This window comes from Pipistrellus hanaki (genome assembly GCF_964339955.1).
Source record: "Pipistrellus hanaki genome assembly, chromosome: 17".
NCBI lineage: Eukaryota > Metazoa > Chordata > Mammalia > Chiroptera > Vespertilionidae > Pipistrellus > Pipistrellus hanaki.
The window spans coordinates 16575911-16595661 of NC_140519.1; positions in this window are offsets into that span (position 1 = coordinate 16575911).

A 19751-nucleotide genomic window follows, 5' to 3' on the forward strand; every position below is an offset into this window, starting at 1 on the left:
CAATGGTCTGCAGAAAAGACTGGGGGCTCGTCCAGTAATTAGGCAGCCTTTCTTTGACTGCTAGTTCAAAATGTATTTCTTCCTGTGCATGGGGTTGAGCGTTATTTTAAAATCAAGCACTAAAGCGAACATCAGGAAGGGGTGTGATGCCAATTTCCCCCCCTAGGTGAATAATTCAAATTAACTACTTTGTGTTTTGAACCAGAGTAGTAGCAAAGGAAGGTAATTTTTCTTTTCTAACCAGCACTCCAAGATGCATGCATGCAAAATAATAACTTTTCGTGGATCATACATGCCCACACGAACTAAAAACTAGACTGTTTAGTTTGACCATTTGGGTCATATTGATCAGGTTGCATAGGTCAATGTTCAGTTTGGAAAATACAATCAACTCATAACATCTTTCTTTAGGAATTACCTTAAGCTCTCTTATGTTTGTTTAAAACGTGTATCTCGCCTATTCCTAAAGATAACAGATTAATTTATGACAATAGTACAAAGTAGATTAAGTCAAAGACACACCACCACATACTAGTAGAAAGTATAATAAGTTCCATCGCCTGTAATTTTGCTGGCTGAAGATTGCCGAAACATAGCAAATGGAATGTAGGTTTTGGAGTTGGACAAACTTGTCTTTGTCTACCATGTCCTCACTGTACAATGTTAGGCAACTCATTTAACTGTTGAGGTTTAACATCCTCATTCATAAAACAATTTGTGAGAATTAAAATGAAATAACTTGTATTCTGGATGAAACTTAAATCTATTCTTTTTCTCTTAACCTGTTAAGGCAAAACAGACAGAATTAGACACATTTTATGATTGACAGATATACTTTCTTTCGATGGTTCTCTTGAAGTGTGGTTTCTGGACCAGCCACATCAGCATCACTGGGAACTTGTTAGGAAGGCATCTTCTCTGGCCCAACTGGATGTCTACTGAATCAGCAATTCTGGGATTGGGACTCAGCAATCTGTGTTTAAGTTTGAAAATCTTCACTTTATTTGATTTATCTTCCCAGTCCCTACAGAGCATGGGTAAAACTAAGTATCCAGGTGAGTGGGCAAAGTCACAGAGCTGTTCAGTTGGGAGAATCATTAGGTTGCAGGCAGATTGTACTCTTCCTGGGACTGCTGAGTTGGGTACCAGTAGAACTCCGTCATCACATGGCGGTTGGAGATGTAACCTTGCAGCTACCTGCCTGGTCAATGGAACTTGGAGGCCAACCTGTAAATGAAGTGTCCGATTATCACATGTTCATTCATTAGAGTAAAAAATAAATATAAAAGGGGGAAATAACTAGGCCCAAAGTGACATCCATGACATTGCTTAAGTTCTAAAGGGTCTTCAGGGTGTGCAAGGACTTGGGAAGCTGGAGTGAAGGAAGCTATGGAAGTACACGTGGGGCCTCCAGGAGGCTCAGCACTGTGGCCATAAGTCATTGCTCACTTTGGAACCACTGTGCAGGCAGGTTGGGTTTACAAGGAACTGCCATTCACAATATGATAGCACATCTCAAACACTGTCCCAGGCTGCACAGAATTTCATTCATGGATTTAAGTACTTTCAAGCTAAGTTTGGAAGAGAAATAGTGTCAAGAATAATATAAAATAGCCCCGGCTGGGTGGCCAGGTAGCTCAGTTGGTTAGAGCATTGCCCCAATAGGCCAAGGTTTTGGGTTCAATCCCTGGTCAGGACACATACAAGAATCAACCAATGAATGTATAAATAGGTGGAATAACAAAGTTTTGCCTCCTCTCACTCTCATATCAATAAACATTTTTTTTAAAAAGAGAATAACAAAATAGAGATAAACTTACCCCTCATTGATACTCTTCATAAAATATGGGAACCTTATAGAAAACATGTAGTTTTCTACCTTTTAAGAGGAATATATTCAGCTTCCGTTTATTGCCAAGAATTTTCATTGCTTTGTTGGCTTAAAAGTAACTAATAAAATAAGTGATAGTATTTTGAGGTGGGATATACAGCCATAATCACAGCTAAGGTACAGAATATTTAGGGAGAACATTGTGTTATTTTTGCATATGGTTTCGGGATAAAATATTCTTTCACTGTCATTTCATCTTACGTTATCTCAGGAATTTTGTAATTATATATTAAAAAGTAGGATAAATTGTGTGTGTTGTCTGCAAAATTTGTTTCACAGTGCTTTGTGTCAAAAGGCTTAGTGCTTTGTGTCAAAAACAGTTTGCTGTGAAGAAAACATACCAAAGGGATTGAAATTCCATTCTTGGTTTTTATAAACTGTTTAAAAATGCTGTGCTCTTCCATGATGTGTTCTACTTGACATCTGTTTCTCTATCAATTATTTTTTAAGTACCAATGAAAATTATTGGTAAGATTTTAAAGCCATTTGTGTGATTCTCCCCGTCCTCCCCATTCTTAACCAGTTAAATGCAGCAAGACAATTGAGATGCCAACACACAGCCCACAACTCACCTGAGTTTATTTTTGACAAGATTTTTCCTTTGAAAAGGTGGGACTTCTCAGGTTCAAGTACTCACACTCTGATGGCTGCAGGACTGTGCGCACTTGAACCTGGGAACATGAGCGAAGTCCTCATGGAGAAGTCTGCTCTCCTGGGTTATCTGATTGAAAGGTGCCAGAGCCAAATTCCCTTACATTTGATTTTGAAACTCCCAGTTAGAATGTGCAAGGTGTCCTTCAAGGTTATCTCTGCTTTCTAGTTCTTAAATACCAAATCCCAGCCATGTGGCCCCTGGGCAAGCCCCAGGCAGGTCTAACTCTGATCTCCAGTGTGACTAGGAGGTTAGGACGGGGCAATCCAGAGCAAGCTTGGGGTGGAACTCTAGTATTTTCTTTGTGCCAAAGCTGGGGACTGAGGGTGTGGGAAGGCCAATGCTGAAGATTGTGCTCAGATACAAAAACCAAAGCCACAGCTCTGGGAGCCTGGGGGTCCGGAGTCTGCGGGCACAAACCCTGCCAGGAACGCCGGCAATTGTTGCAAATGTCACTAATGACCAAAGCCTCTCCTGGTGAACTACATACCTGCAGTGATTTTTCAAGGACTGGCGGGACTTGAGAGGGAGAAGAAATCAAACGAAGAAATGGGCGTTTTAAATTGAAATGACTAGAATAACAAGTCAGAATGTCAAGAGACACTGTAAAAAAGGGGGGTCTGTGTGCGAGTGAATTACAAAACAGAAGAGGGGGGCTGAGTCCCGCCACCCCAGACGGATTTGGGATGTGAAATGAGAAGGGCGGGTTTGTGGTTACAGCGGTGGACTTATTCAGCCTCAGACAATAGGACCCTGACTTTCTAATAATAGAAGATGCCAGGCCAGACCCAGATGCAGAGACCGTCTTCGGAAAGAAGCACAGCCAGCCATTCATTTTCCTTTTGTGATGTTCTAACCCCAACTGTAGCGGAGGCCTGTTGGCGGTAAAAGGTCCCTACCGAGCTAAAGCCCGCCTCTCACTCGCCTACGATGGGAATCACCTGAGATGCCCGTTAAACCCCGGTGCCTGGGACCCCCCTCCACACCACGGGGTCCCCAGGTGAGGGGAGAGTGGGTGAGCACCCAGGTGACTCATCAGAAAAGCGCCGATCATGTCGAAAAGATGCTATTGTTATAGTGTACACTGCTCATGGTCGCTGCTGAGGGTCAAGGGTGGGGAGGGACAGGAGGCTTGGAGCCAGGCTCTAAACGGAGTCTTCTTTTTCTAAGAATCTCTGGAAGGTTTCTGGGTCGTGGGGGCTTTTAAAAACTATCTAGATAAGAAAATAAGTGAATTTGGGGTCAACAAGTGAGACTAGCCCTGACTGGTGTTGCTCAGCGGTTAGAGCGTCGGCCCTCACAAGGAAGGGTCTCAGGTGCAATTCCTGGACAAGGGCACGTAGCTGGGTTGCTGTTGCTGGCTCGCTCCCCGGCTTGGGGGAAGGGGAGTGGGAAGTTTGATGGACAGGGAGCTTCCGTTTTGCAAGATGAAGAGAGTTCAGAGCTGGCCGGTGGTACTGGCTGCACCTCATGCCTCGCAGGGAGGAGCTGCACGCTTACAAACGGTAAGATGTCACATTTCCTAATGTGCACTGGGCCGCGATTTTAGAAAAGGACACTGACGGTAGAAGCAGGTATCCCTGCTTTTAAAGCTGACAATACCCCACTTCGCTTTTATGGAAGACCTGCATTAGTACCCGTGTTTGCTAACTCATACACGCCGAGGGTGTTTGTTTTGATGGGAGCGGGGGTGGGGGGTCGGGGGGGGGGGAGACAAAAGATGGGAACGGCGTTCAGGTTTGTTTTGCAGAGAGAGCTCCTACGGAGGCAGCTAGCAGCCAGCAGCCAGCGCGGCCCTCCAGCCCCTTCCCCGGAGCCACACACAGCACCAGGCACCGGCGCCCGCGCTGGGCCTGAGCATCTGGCTCCATCCCCCTCCCTGCATCGCTCCCTCCGCCAGAGCCGCCGGGGGGACCGGGACAGACCCCTGTGACTTCAGGGGCTCTAAGTCCCTGCCCGCCCAGGGCCTTTCCTGAGCTCCCGCCGGCCTTGCTCTGCTCTCTAGTCCTTCCTGCAGCCAATCCCCTCCGATCTGATCCCAGCTGATCCGGACCTCCCTCACCACCTCCCGAGGGGAGCCTAACTTTTTTTAAAAAAAATTTAAAATATATTTTATTGACTTTTTTTTTTTTTTTTTTTTTTTTTTTGAGAGAGAGAGAGAGAGAGAGAGAGAGGAAGGGGGAGGGATAGAGAGTTAGAAACATTGATCAGCTGCCTCCTGCACACTACCCACTGGGGGTGTGCCCGCAACCAAGGTCCATGCCCCTGACTGGAATCGAACCTGGGGACCCCGAAGTCCCCAGACCGATGCTCTATCCACTGAGCCAAACCAGTCAGGGCGAGGGAGCCTCACCTTCTGTGCTTACCCGCTTCCCTCTCTCTCAGTAGCTACCTGACGGTTCCACCAGCGGACTCTCATACCTGCATCGATCCTCTGAGAGCCGCCGGGTGGGGGAAGGCAGCCCAGAGCTCTTAGCGGAGGCGCGGGGTCATAAACGCCCCCATTAAGGGCTCCATTCAATAACAATCTCCGCTAAAGTAAATGGACCTCCGCCTCCCCGCCCCCCGCCCCCCACAGAGCCGTTACCCAGGGGCAGGGAGCGCCGCCGCCGCAGCATCCGCGCCCGCGTTTCCCAACGATTCCTCTAATGAAAAGCTGCGTGCTTTGCAGGCCATAAAGCACCCAGGAAGGGCCTATTCATTTAGCTGCCGTGCATATTATTAGCTTATTTATGGGCGGCTGATGCTGCCAGCGGCATTCCCCGGGTGTAGCGTTCACTCACTGAGTGGTTGGTTGACAAACTGGTTCCCTTTGCACAGCACGGCGGTGTAAGTTACTTATTTTTCCATTTCTAGCACAAATGCACTGTCTTCAGACTCCGTTTTAAATCATTCGTCTCCTATACAGCATTTTTTTATATGCGCATGCCTAGTTCACCCGGAGCTGGCGGATGACATTTTCAACCGCGTTCTTCTTACAAAATATACACATTGCCATCCCTTAACCCAGTGTTTTTCAACCTTTTTTGGGCAAAGGCACACTTGTTTCATGAAAAAAATCACGAGGCACACCACCATTTGAAAATGTTAAAGAATTTAACTCTGTGCCTATATTGACTATATATAAAGTAATTCTCTTGAATAGGAATCAAATAAACACAAAGAAAGTATTTTATAATTCCTTTATTATGAAATATTAAGTAAACAAAATAGTGAAAAATTATAAAATTCTTGTCTTGTCTGCACCTACGGCACACCAGGCAACATCTCGCGGCACACTAGTGTGGCGGTTGAAAAACGCTGCCTTAACCAAATCTCCTTTACTTATTTGCAGATCTTCGGCACCAAATCCTGAGTTCTTTTATGGCAAGAAACACCTTTCCCTTCTTCCCGTCCTCTCCCTGGTCTTTCTTTAATGAAGTAAAAGACGAAGAGGGGGGGGAGAGGAGAGAGCACCTCACAGTCACCAGTCGTGCACAGCAGGGACTCAGTGTTTGTCGAGGGAAACGATTTCGTTGTCGGAAACAGTGCCCAAATGAGAGTCCTCATGGTGGGGTCTAGGAAAGGAATGGGGACCTGCTCGTTGGTGTTTTCTGAAGGTTAGAGTTCAGACTGGAACCCACTTTCTGTCAGTGCAGCTCTAAAGTCAGTTTTAAATGTTCCGTTGTGTTCACTCGTCAATGGCTAACACACACCCGGAGGGGGATCCGGGAGGAATGGAAGTGCACGCAGAGTTCTTCCGTGAAATTATCCCCCATTTTCGTTGTTGGGTGAGACATAAATGTGAAACTCTCAGAGGACTTACCAAGAAAGGCCCCGGCACTCACTTGTTGCTGGACTTTCAAATTAAGTTCTGCTAGATTTCAGGGGGACAGCCCCGCCGTGAGTGAGCCAGGAAAGAGGTGAAATTATGTCCAGTCCCGACTTCCAACCCTGACCCGGGGATAGTCTGACCTCGAGGGGCATCTGAGAGGCGTGGTCTGCATCTGACCCAAGCCCCCTCCCCCTGCTGCTTCCTCCCTCCCTCGCCTTCGTCGTGAGTGTTGGGAACCTGTTCTTCCCTCACTCTGGGCCCCTCCATCCCTGCGCTCTGCCACATCGCCTAGGCTGGCTTCCACTGGCATCTCCACCTGACAATTCTGCATTTCCATCTGACTTCCTGTGGAGGAAGCACCTGCCTGTGTGTGGGAGGCAACCATTTTGACGCGTCCAAAACTAAACTTCAGGTCTTTCTTAACATCCCCTAGCCATGGTGCCTCGGAGACCGCCCTCCGGGAACCGGCTGTCACACCTCACACCCAGTTTGCATAATTCATCTCAGAAGCCTAGTCCAGCCACGTGAGGGGGAAGAGACAATAGTTACTGCCTCCATTCCCGGCCCTGGCCAGAACAGGTCTCCCAGCCGGAGGCAGCATCTTCACAAAGCAGGAATCTGTTATCTCTGCTTTGCCCCAGGCGTTTGAATACAGCTTCCCATTCATTGTCCAAAATCTTTAACCTTAACCTACCTACAAGGCCTCCTGTTTCAACCTGTGCTCAGGCCACTCCAGCTTTCTGACCGTTTCCCTAACAGCCCACTGACGATAGCCCTTGGAATCCAGCTTTGAGGGCTGACTGCCTGGGTTTGTAGCTAAGGCTCTGCTTTTCAACCACCTGTGTGACTTTTAACTTGCCTCAGTTTCGTTATCTGTAAAATGGGGGAGTAACAGTGCTTACCTGATTGGGCTATGATGAAGAGGAAGTAAAATCAAGTGCCTCATCTTATCCTTACTGCAGTGAGGAGCACTTTTATATGCCCCATGAATGTTAGATATTAATATTATTTTCTTCTGTGCCTCTAACAAGCATAAGGTCCCGTGTTTAATGGGTGACTCAGTAACCGTTTACTGGATAAATAAGTGATTGAACAGTGTGTGAAAGGTGAGATCTGGACTTGTCCATTGTCATTCCTGTAGAACCAATATGTCCCTATGTCAGAGTGACAGGGCATATAACAACCCGGGGAGGGAAGGACAAAGTGAGAAGCATGGTGTGTGACGACAGGAGTGCTGAGACATCCTCACGAGGAGCTTACGCCTAGAGCTACCAGGCAGGTGTCAGCCCCAGATCCACCAGGTGTGCCCTGTGGGAGTGGGGGCAGGTGGGAACGCGTTCATTCAGTCAACAACATGCACGGTGCCGAGTGCCAGAGGCCGAGCCCAATGGGTCCAAGGCACAGAGAAAAGCCACTACTACCCAGAGATGCTTCAAGAAGATCCCATGGTGCCACCATCTAGCTGCATCTAGACCTAGAGACTTCCATGGCTTCAACCATTCTCAAACTCACTGGTAATGGGGAAAAGTGGGCAGTATATGTAATACTTTAAACAATTGGGGGGGGGGAAGATCTGTAGTCATTCACTTTATAGCATCAGAATGCAAAGATTTGTCAACAAGGATGTTCCTGGCACTATTCTCCCCCCCACCCTTGCCGAATTATAAGGAAGTTTATTTAGAAGGTTCCAGAAGCAGTGGAAGTGAGCAGGCTGGGCTGTGCAGGCTCAGGAAACAAGTTACAGAAGTTGAAGGGCCCTTGGACCTTAGGAGAGGAAAAGGCAGGGTGCAGGGGAGAGTGAGGGGGGGGGGGGGGAGAGGGAGAAAGGAAGTGTCCGTCCCCCCCATCCCCAGGGGGAGACCTGCTGCCCTTAGCCCTGTTTTTTTTTGTGTGTGTGTTTTTTTTTAATATATATATTTTATTGATTTTTTACAGAGAGGAAGGGAGAGGGAGAGAGAGTTAGAAACATCATGAGAGAGAAACATCGGATCAGCTGCCTCCTGCACACTCCCTACCCGGGATGTGCCCACAACCAAGGTACATGCCCTTGACCAGAATCGAACCCGGGACCCTTCAGTCCAGAGGCCGACACTCTATCCAGTGAGCCAAACAGGTTTTGGCTTAACCCTGTTTTTTTTTTTAATTATTATTATTTTTTTATTTTAAAATATATTTTATTGATTTTTTTACAGAGAGGAAGAGAGAGGGGTAGAGTTAGAAACATTGATGAGAGAGAATTATTGATCAGCTGCCTCCTGCACACCCCCCACTGGGGATGTGCCTGCAACCAAGGTACATGCCCTTGACTGGAATGGAACCCGGGACCCTTCAGTCTGCAGAACGACGCTCTATCCACTGAGCCACACCGGTTTCTACTTAACCCTGTTTTTTGACAACGAAAACGGGTAACATAGATGTTCATCAACAGAGCTTATAGCACTTTGATAAAGGGGAGTATTGGGTGGCTGTGGAAACTGGTTTTTCGGAGAATATTTGACACCCTTTCTACAAACCTCAAGAGGCTCACAGTATACAGGTTGACCCTTGAATAATGGGGGGCGGGGGGTTAGGGATTCTGGATCCCCAAACAGCTCTTCACTGCAGCCGGCCCTCCCCGCCAGTGGCCTCAACCACCTGCAGCTGGGGCCGCGCCCGCCCTCCCAGGCGGGAGTGGGCGCCGGGATCTGCCGCAGGGCAGGCGAACACGCTCTTCCACCCGCGGCTGTTGAATCCGCAGCTGCGAACCCCAGGATGGGAGGAGCCCGCTGTGCCTAATGGGGAAAAGCCGGGGGTACGTGGACCCGCAGAGTTCAAACCCCTGTTGCTCCAGGGTCAGCTGCCGAAAAGAGCCCGAACTCCCTCCGGCAGGTGCGTGCGTGTCCGCGCACAGCTTTGTCTCCACGGGAGGCGGCGGGGACCCCGCTTTGCGGGCTCTGGTCGGAGCCAGGCGGAGGAGGGACAGTGTTAGGTAGGGGGACCCCACCCCCATGTGGGGGCTTTCGGGGCAGGCTGGATGCACTGGAGCTGTCATGGCACCCAGGACGGCCTGTCCCTCTGCCGGGCCTCAGTTTCCCCCTCTGTCAGATGAGGAGGTTGTGGTTGCACTACATTGTCGCGGTGGAGGCTAAGAACAAATATGCAGAGTAGGCCCGGTCTCGGTGACAGTTGCTGTGGAACGGGGTGCCCAGCTGCAGCTGCGGTGCAGAGAGAGGCTCAGAGGGGCGGCAGGTGTGTGTGGGGGTGGGGGTGGGGGTGGGGGTGGGGGCAGCGTGGCAGGTTTTGGGGAACGGGATCGCCGTGGGGGGGGGGGTGTTCCCTGGAACCAGTGGCCGCCGGGTCCGCCTCGCCAGGCTTTCCGGTCGTGGCCCGGCAGGGGCGGGGCTGCCTGGGGAGGGGGGACCCCTGGGGGACACCCTGGTGAGGGGAGCCGGAGGTCACCGCCGCGCAGGCCTCCGAGGGGCCGAGGGGCTGTTCGAAGCCTGTCAGGCCTCACAGAGCCCTAAACCGGAGGGCATGTAATTGGCCTCGTAATTTCCGATCGATTCCCGAATCCAACACATTGAAGGGCACTGGGGTGAGAGGGGGCGGAGACGCCACGACCCCCGCCCGCCTCCGGGAGCCGGGGAGGCCAGCCCGGAGCCCCCGCAGAGGGAGGGACCCTCGCCCCCCAGCTAATTGGCACCTGGGTGCTTGGGCGCTTGGGTGGTCGGACCTGGGGTGGGGGGTGGGGAGACTCGGATGGAAAGTGAGCGACATGTCTGCAGCCTCCTCCCCTCTCCCCGCCCGCCCCCCCCCCCCCCCCAAAGCTTCTCCGGCAGTGACAACCCGAGGGAGAAAAGGAGCAGAATCGAGATTTTTAAAAAGGTATATATTTTTATTGATCTCAGAGAGGAAGGGAGAGATAGAGAGATAGAAATATCAATGATGAGAGAGAATCATTGATTGGCTGCCTCCCGCGGACCCTCCCAGTGCGGGGATCGACCCCACAACTCGGGCATGTGTCCTTGGCCCGGATCGAACCTGGGACCTTCCCTCCGCAGGCTGACGCTCTATCCATTGAGCCAAACCAGCCAGGGGCAGACCCGATTTTTTTAAAGTGCATTTTTCTCTCTTATCCTCACGGAAAACGGGCGCTTAGCATCCAGCCCCTTAGTCGTTTCCAGGCTCTGTCTACCCCAATGATGTCTGTGTGTTTTCCTCATCAAACGGAGACGGTTGTAAACTGTCTCCCCCGCATCACCGTGCAGGCTCATTGCTGCGGGTGCGGAGTGTGTTCCGTTATGTGCCTCACACAGGCGCACGCAGGCCCCCCAGAAGCTGAGCCGCGCTTTGGGGTCAGTGGCGACTGTCGGTTATTTTAAGAAGCTTCCAGCTTTCCAATATTAACAATCAGCTGTAGGTAAATGCCAACATCCCGGATTGCTTTTCATTTTAATCGATTTCCAGGTGCGAGCTAATGGGCCCAAACACAGGTCTGGAACGGGAGGGCGGGTGGGCCCAGGTGTGCAGCCCAGTGGCCGCGGGGCAGGAACTGTTGTTACCACTTTCTTTAAATATATATATATATATATATATATATATATATATATATATATATATATATATATATATATATTTTATTTTTTTTATTTTTTTTATTTTTTTTTACAGAGAGGAAGGGAGAGGGATAGAGAGTTAGAAACATCGATGAGAGAGAACCATCGATCAGCTGCCTCTTGCACATCCCCCATTGGGGATGTGCCCGCAACCAAGGTAGATGCCCTTGACAGGAATCTAACCCGGGACCTTCCAGTCCGCAGACCAACGCTCTACCACTGAGCCAAACCGGTTTCGGCTCAGCACTTACATTCTGAGCTTTCGGGGCGGCCCCCGTCCCGGTAAGGTGGCTGACCGGGAGCCTGGACCCGGGCACCGGGTGTGGGCGGGGTGCGGAGGGGATCGTGACAATGGCTGTGATGACAGGCGGCCCTCCTCAGAGCTGCTGGCCATGGGGGTGCGCTGTCCCCCCCTCCTTCTTCCTCTCCCTCCCTAACCCCACGCCTTCCGACCTCCTCCCCTGTTCCCCACCCGCCGCGGCCGGAGCCCCCCGCCTGGGTGAGGGGGACGCCCAGCCGATGAGAAGGCTGGCCGGAGGCTGGGGTGGGGGTGGGAGGGGAACGTGGCTGCAGAGGTGCGCGTCCTGCTGGGAGAGCGAAGGCCCGGCATCCCCAGCTGCAGCTCATCCCCCTAACAGGCTGGGCCAGCTCACTTCTCACTTTCAGGAGCGGCCCAGGTTCCTGCTAGAGACCAGCCTGTGAGGAAAGGTGCTAACTCACTGGGCCTTGTGCCTGCTTACTAAGTGGGGCAACGGGTTTCTGCTGATGCTTTTTCTTTCCTCCGGAATGGCCCTGGTCCTGAGAGACAGAGAATGAAACAAGGCATCCAGCCCGCAGGCAGTCTCCCCCTCATCCAGTGTCTCCACCCCCCCCCCCCCCCAAACCCAAATCCTTGTCTTGCTGTCCCCAAGTGAAAGAGTGAAGGCCTAAAGGCAAGCTTGTTGCAGAATCTTCTGGCAGTTTGTGAAGTTTTTCCGTTATTCACTTGCTCGAAGCCTGGTTCTTCTATATATGTTCTTCACCTACTGCTCAAACTTCTTGAATACAGCAGACTACATCTGATACTGCTTATGTTGGTTCCCTGACAGAAGAATATGCATATAATACATATTTTGTATATACTGAATATATGTTTTTGGTATATAACCTGCCTACCTGTATACTGCTATTTGGGCAAGAGATGAAGCTAGGATTAAAAGAGCAACAATTGTGTACATGGCAGTAGGCTGCCTCTTAGGCTCACTGCCCTTGAGCCATCAAGAATGGAAAGGCCCTTGCCGAAACAGGTTTGGCTCAGTGGATAGAGCATCAGCCTGCGGACTGAAAGGTCCCGGGTTTGATTCCAGTCAAGGGCATGTACCTTGGTTGCGGGCACATCCCCAGTGGGGGATGTGAAAGAGGCAGCTGATCGATGATTCTCTCTCATCGATGTTTCTAACTCTCTATCCCTCTCTTTTCCTCTCTGTGTAAAATCAATAAAATATATATTTTTTTAAAAATGGAAAGGCCCCCTGAGTCCTGTGGGGTGGGGAGACATGGGTAGGTAAGCTCCTCTGCCTGGATCACTGCGGTTCACTAGCTAAGTTCCACATCCTTTACACCCCAGCTTAATAGTTACTCCTCTGAGAAGAAAACTCATTGGGACATTTCCCCACAAAAGTAGAAAACACATTCTCAGGCACCCCACCGTTGAGCGGGTTCATTGGAATGGATAATCTCTTGCTGATGGTCTGTAGGCATTGAGAGTGAAGGAGTGAGAGTCCAGGGAAGTATACCAGCTGTACATGAAGTATGCATTCCGAGGTGAGCTAGAGTTGCCCAGAAGGTTTGGGACAAGATGCGGTAGGGATGCAGGAGAGCTTTATGAAAGGCAGACATTGTGAAGAGAATTTGGGGGACATGAAAGGTCAGCGTTTCAGGAAAGGGATGGCCTTGGCCCATGTGGCTCAGTTGGCTGAAGGTCAAACCATGCATGGAAAGGTCGCTGATTCAATTCCCAGGTAGGGCACATGCCCGGGTTGCAGGCTCGATCCCCAGTGTGGGGCGTGCAGGAAGCAGCCGATCAGTGATTCTCTCTCATCCTTGATATTTCTGTCTTTATCTCCCTCTCCCTTCCTCTCTGAAATCAATAAAAATCTATTTTTTTTTAAAATGGTCAAAGTAACTAATCATCAGAGAGATGCAAATTAAACCTACAGTGAGGTATTACTTCACACCTGTCAGAATGGCTACTATCAATAAATCAGCAAACAAGTGCTAGCAAGGATGTGAGAAAAGGAAACTATTACACTGCTGGTGGGAATGCAGGCCGGTGCAACCTCTGTGGAAAACAGCATGGAGTTTCCTTAAAACATTAAAAGAAAAATGGAACTGCATTTTGATCCAGTAAAACCACTTCTGGGTATATATTCTACGAACCCTGAAACACCAATCAGAAATAATATATGCACCTCTATGTTCATAGCAGCATTATTTACAATATTTAAGATCTGGAAAGAGCCCAGGTCCTATCAGTAGGTGAGTGGATAAAAAAGTTATTGTACATTTGTGCAATGGAACACTACTCAGCTGTTTAAAAGAAGGAATTCTTACCTTTTAAGACAGCATGGATGGATCTGGAGAGTATTATGCTAAGCAAAATAAGCCAGGCAGAGAAAGACAAATAGCATATGACCTCACTAATATTTGGAATCTAATGAACAAGATAAACCAATGAGCAAAATAGGCATTGATACATTTAATAGACTGACAAATGCCAGAGGGGAGTGGGTTGGGATGGGGACTGGATAAAGGAAGGTGAAAGGATTAGCTTTTGATTAGTAGCTTCCTGATATATGTACTATTTTTTTCAATTATTTTTTTCCGGTTTTTGTCTATTATTTTGCTGTTATTACACTGAGTGAGACAGGGAAAACAGGGTGTTTGATAATGATGTCTAATATTTCTGTGAGCAGTTCCAAGTTGTGTTAACATAGTCCCTCCTCTCCCCCATAGTTCTGTCCTGGATTTCCCTGGGAACTGTCCCCTCCTGGGAGGACCAGGGAGGGGTCTGAGAGGCAGGGCAGTGCCTGGTGGCTGATGTCACTCAGGAGGAACAGCGAGCTCATCCAGCCAGAATTCTAGAATAGCATAACTGGCTGGGGCAATGCTTGTTCTGTTTTGTTTTTACAAATTCACTTTTATGTGTTTACTAGTTTTAGTTCTGAATCCCATGCTGGTTTGAATTGTCTCAAGTGAAAATTTTACATGAAAGATCCATACTCAGGTGCCCTTCTACAGTTGTTCTTTTTGTTGTTTTTGTTTTGTTGATCCTCACCCATGGATATTTTTTTCCATTGATTTTTATTTTTTGGAGAGAGTGAAAGGGAGAGAGAGAGGGAGGGGAGAGAGAGAAAACACACACACACACACACACACACACACACACCCACATTGATGTATCTCTCACATGAATTGGTTGTCTTCTGCACCCCCCTGCAACCCAGGCATATGCCCTTGACCAGGAATTGAACCCAAGACCCTTCGGTCTACATGCCAACTAACTCTAACTACTGAGCTATGCAAGCCAGGAGTGCCCTCTATGGTTTTATTATAGCAATATGGACATCAAGTGAAATCTAGACAATAATAATTTAATTAGAAATGAATTTGTAAACAAGGTAAAAATTTTACTCATATCTGTTCAAGTTATAAATAAGGTGACATCATCTGCATCCTTCCAATTCAATCAGCTGTGTGTTTCTTTTTATTATTTAAAGAGCTCATAATTGATCTATCTCTGTTGGTCCAGTTTTCATACTGGGAGAGAATTGCGTTAATATACTTGCTTGCCTTTTCATAGATGGCTTTGGTAGTCTGGTTTTATAATATGTCCTTCCATAACTTCCTGAGATTGGCTGGGAAGCATTTTGGACGCATTCCCTTAAACTCCAAATCACAACTTTTATGCAGAAATATGCTCATTCTTCAGTCTTCTAGCAATTTAGTTTACTGAACAAGAAACTCCAAGTTATTGAAAATATTTTGTCTAAAAGAATTTGAGATAGAAAGTTTCTGAACTATCATTTGAAGTAGTTTGGTTGAGATCATAATTCATATTTGGGGGGGTTTGGGGCATAAGTTTTGTGAGGACACACAATCTTGACCCCCCCCCCCCCCCCCCCCCAGTCCTCTGTACACATTTCTGGTGGCTTCTCTTCTGAGCAAACGTTGGGTGCTGATTGGACATTTGCTCTAACTCATGCAAAAGGCTTCTTGCTAGAAATTGATCTGTTGAGTTTTAAAATGCCTCTTAGAATAAGAATCCCCATTAAATTTCATCTTGGAAAAAAGAGCAATGTTTGATTGACATCGCCAGGAATGTCTGTATGCTGCATATGTACAATTTTTTCCAGTCATTATATTGAACATGCCTCATTCTGAGAGGATGACCTTGAGTTGTCATTGCTTTAGAAAAACAAGGACTGGTCAGGACATCCATTAATGTCCTAGAACAAATGCTATAGCAGAATCCCAAGGGAGGCAGGGGTTTTACTGGTCTCTGGACACAGGAATCCATTTGTTGGAGCGTAGGCAGAGTGTGATGAGCTGTAAAATGAAGTTAATTTCGGTGCCAGACCAAACTGGGTGAAAAACCGAGCAGCTGGATAAGATGAAGGCTGCATTCCCTCCGGAGGGAAAAATAATGGCATTTTCTCAGATGTTGTCACCTGGCATTTTCTCAGATGTTGTCACCTGCGCGTGTGGCTTATTTGACAAGGCCCATGTAGAACAATAAGGAGAAACGTAATTTAACTAGGAGCTCCAAGTCCCTGGCTAGGAAGCCCTCATTGTGAAATCTTTAATTTCAGGTTGGACTTCATGCAGAGTAGAAGAAAAGAGGACAATACCTTATTGCTAAGAGCATCCTGCAAGTGACAAAGCTGTTAACACCGTTCTTGTGAGTTGTTATAGTCGTGAGTTTTAAAACAGAACTGACATTTCCTATCTCCCATTTGGGGTACTGATTACCGAACCTGGAACAGCATAATGCTTTTGTGTTATATTTACTAGTAGGAGTTAATTTTGTTGAAGTTTGGGGGTATTTTTCGGATAAGATTCGCTTTAAGTTAATAATAGCTTATTATTTTCCATGGAAAGTTTTCTCCCTCCTATTTACGGTTGTCCCATTGTTTGTAAACACACCATACACTATATTAGAAGCAAAGCCCACATTTTAACACCCCTCCCTCCTGCCCACCCCCACTCAGTCATGATTGTTCTGTAAGCAGAGTATTAGCCTTACCACAATGCCCAGTATGAAAATCCAGGTTGGAGATTTTTAAGTTCTTGTATTTAAAATTCCACCTATTTTTGCATATCAAGGAGCTTACCTCCTATTTTCTGATTGAATAGACATAAGAGATAGATATCATTGTAAAATTTAAGAGCATAGACATAAGAGATAGATATCGTTACGTGTATGATTCTGGACAGCAAATAGCTCTGAGCTCAGTTCCCTGTTTGTAGAATGAGGAGGACAATCCCTACCACCCAAGCTTTTTGTGTGTATTACATAAGATATTTTATAAGTTCTTAAACTAATATCTGGTTCAAATATAGTAGTATCTTTTCCAATAACTGTATGATTGATATTATTTCTTTTTGAAAATAGGATTCTAGTTTATTTTTAAAGCTTTAAATGCCCTGATCAAAATTTTAACTTCCAAATGTAATATTTTATGTACCTGGTCCTGTTCTAAATACTTTTGGGGGGATTTTATTATCAGCCTCGTTGCACAGATGAGGAAATTGAAGTACAGGGAGAAAAAGCAATTTGCTCAAGTGGAGGGCAGACCTGTGAATCTACACAGGCATCCCATGTAATATCGCAGTAACTGTGTATGGTAACTGAAGGGTACTAGATTTATTGGAGGGGGATCACTTCATAAGTTATATGAATGTCTAACCACCGTGCTGTACACCTGAAACTAATATAATATTGAATGTGAATGGTAATTGTAAATATTTCAAGTCTTCAGAGAAAACTGTGATAGAGGGACAGTACTGGGGGCCAGGCTGGTGGAGGCCCGGAGCACCATAAGGTGGGAGGAGTGGGAGGAGGGTGGGAAGGTGCAGACCACACAGATTTGTAGGACCTGGAAGCAACTGGCAGGATTTGGCTTGTACTCAGAGCAGTGCATGTTACGTTATAATTCTATATGAGGTGAAGGCACTTATACAGCAAAGCTTCTATTCCAGTTGCAATTGTTTTTCATTCTGGCTCTGTCCTCAGTACAGCACTGAATCTACTCTTGCTAAGATCATTAATAAACTCCTAATTGGCAAGTGTATAGGGAGAGCCTTCACAGATCTAAGCAGTGTTCTTGACCCAGATACAGCTGGTTCAAACTTTGAATGAACTGGATGGCTTCAGACAAGTTAGTCAATATTTCTGAGCTTCGTGTTTCTCATCTTCAAATATCTTTAAAAGATGATTGCGAATAGCTTGTTGTTATACCCATTCTGCAGATGGGCAAACAAATCCAGAGAGATAAGGAACCAACTTGATATCCCTCCTCTGAGCAGAGACAGCAATTCATCTGCACCAGTGAAAGCTGGGAATAGCCATCACCCAAGTGTCCATGGAGAGCCATCTCAGCTCTGCAGAGGTGGGCTAAGGCAGGGACAGCTCATGAAACAATTTGCTTTCAAAATAATTTTCGATCCGCTCAGACTTACAGATAAAGGGGCACTTGAAGCCATGAAATTATACAATCATGACTATGTAATTCTACTATGGCTTAGAAAATTTAAAAGCAAGTATAACCAAACATTCATCCATTATTTGAAAAATAGTGGTATACATGAATATCTATAAAACTTCTAGTTTTGACCAATACATGTTCTTGATACAACTTGAAGACTAGTCCTTGTTGCCGAAACCTGTTTTGCTCAGTGGATAGAGCATTGGTCTGCAGACTGAAAGGTCCCAGGTTTGATTCCGGTCAAGGGCATGTACCTTGGTTGTGTGCACATCCCTGGGTGTGTGTGTGTGTGTGTGTGTGTGTGTGTGTGTGTGTGTGTGTATGTGTGTGCGCGCAGGAGGCACCTGGTCGATATTTCTCTCTCATCGATATTTCTATCCCTCTCCCTTCCTCTCTGTAAAGATTTAATAAAATATATTTTTTTAAAAAAGAAAGAAAAGACGGTTGAAAAGCAGTAGGGACGCTGTCCTGAAATAAAATTGCCTCCTTACTTTGTCCTTGCCCAGTTTAGCATCAGTGGCTTATTGATCAGAATTAGGAAGTTAATAAGGTTTGGGCTAATTAATCAGGTGGGTAGGGACTGGAACAGCATTGCACAGCTTAATCAAGTCATCAAAACTCTCAAGCCATGAAGAAGGTAATTAAAGGAAAAGGAAGCCTGTTATATAGTAACAGGAAACCGGGAGCGGACAAGGGCAAGATAGAGAACCTCCATTTTCCTTTGTGCACCTCTCTGACGTAAATCAGGCCCAATGACCCGAGCTCATTGCTCAGCTTCCTATCAGAGAATTAGCTGGATGCATTTGTAAATCACCTCATTGGGTAATTTACTTGCCCTGGACCAAATGTCAATGACACTGGACTCATCTATAACCAAGTTTGTCTTGGCCAGGTTCTGCAGGAATGAGCTTTCTTGGGTAACCTACAGTTGTCATTCATGGCGGCAGGCATTTTGATTTATAAGCAACAGATAATCCAGTAGTTGATTACTCGATGGATATGGAGAATCTGAGCTTTCAAACGTTGTGCTAGACACTGTACCCATGCACCTCATGAACTATAGAGATCTACTTTTAAGTTATAACGTGAGGCAAATACTGGAGAATCTTGGGTAATATTGCCTAATCCCTGGGCCTCCCTCTATTGGTCCCCACCCAGCCCTGCCTCAAAATAATCCTTTGTAAATCAGAACGCTGGAGGAGGCTGAGGGGAGGAAGAAGATGAGAACGTAAAGGCAGAGAGTACTGTGTGTAATGGAGACATCGTTATGTGTGGATTGGACTCTTCTTGGCCTGGGGAAAGTGACTAAAGAAGCTGAGGTCTGCAGCTCTTCACGCTGGGTCTGATCCTGCAGCCTAATGAAAGCATCAGCAAAGCACCCCTGTATTTGGGGGGGGGGGGGGGGGTTAACCAAAGGAGACCAAGAGAAGAGCCTGTTGCATTGAGGAACCAGAACACCTAAGGTCCTTGTCAAGAGCATTGCAGCGGAGTGGAGGGAGCAGAAGCCAGGTCACAGGGAGGCAGTGTGACCCTCATCTTTCTGGTCTTCCCCTACCTCTCTCCAAACTCTCTCTTCCTCCTCCTCTTTTCCAGGACCTCTAGGCTCTGGGAGGGCCAGCTGAGCTAATTAGATCTGAATGTTCCCTGTTCCTCCTGCCACAGTCTAGTCTCTGATTCCTTGAGTTCCTCCAGTTCTTAGTAACTCTTATTAGCGTGTGAAGGAGAAGTATCTCTAAATTAATTCATCTGTTCACAATAATGTAATTTCCCCAGATTAAGCCGGGAAAATCCTGAAAGTAAATAAAAGAAAGGAGGGAGTCCTATCCTTAACAGATATTAAAATGTTTCATAAAACGACAGTGAGTGGAACAGTGTGGTGTTCACAGCTGACTGTGTGGATCAAGAATATATAGATATTATATTACGTTTTAGAAAACATCACTGTTTAACACAAAATAATAAAAAAAGTCTGTTGTGATTTATAATGTGTATTAAAGTAAAATATATGATGAAAACTATATAGATCAATGGTACAGAACAGGAAGTACGGAAA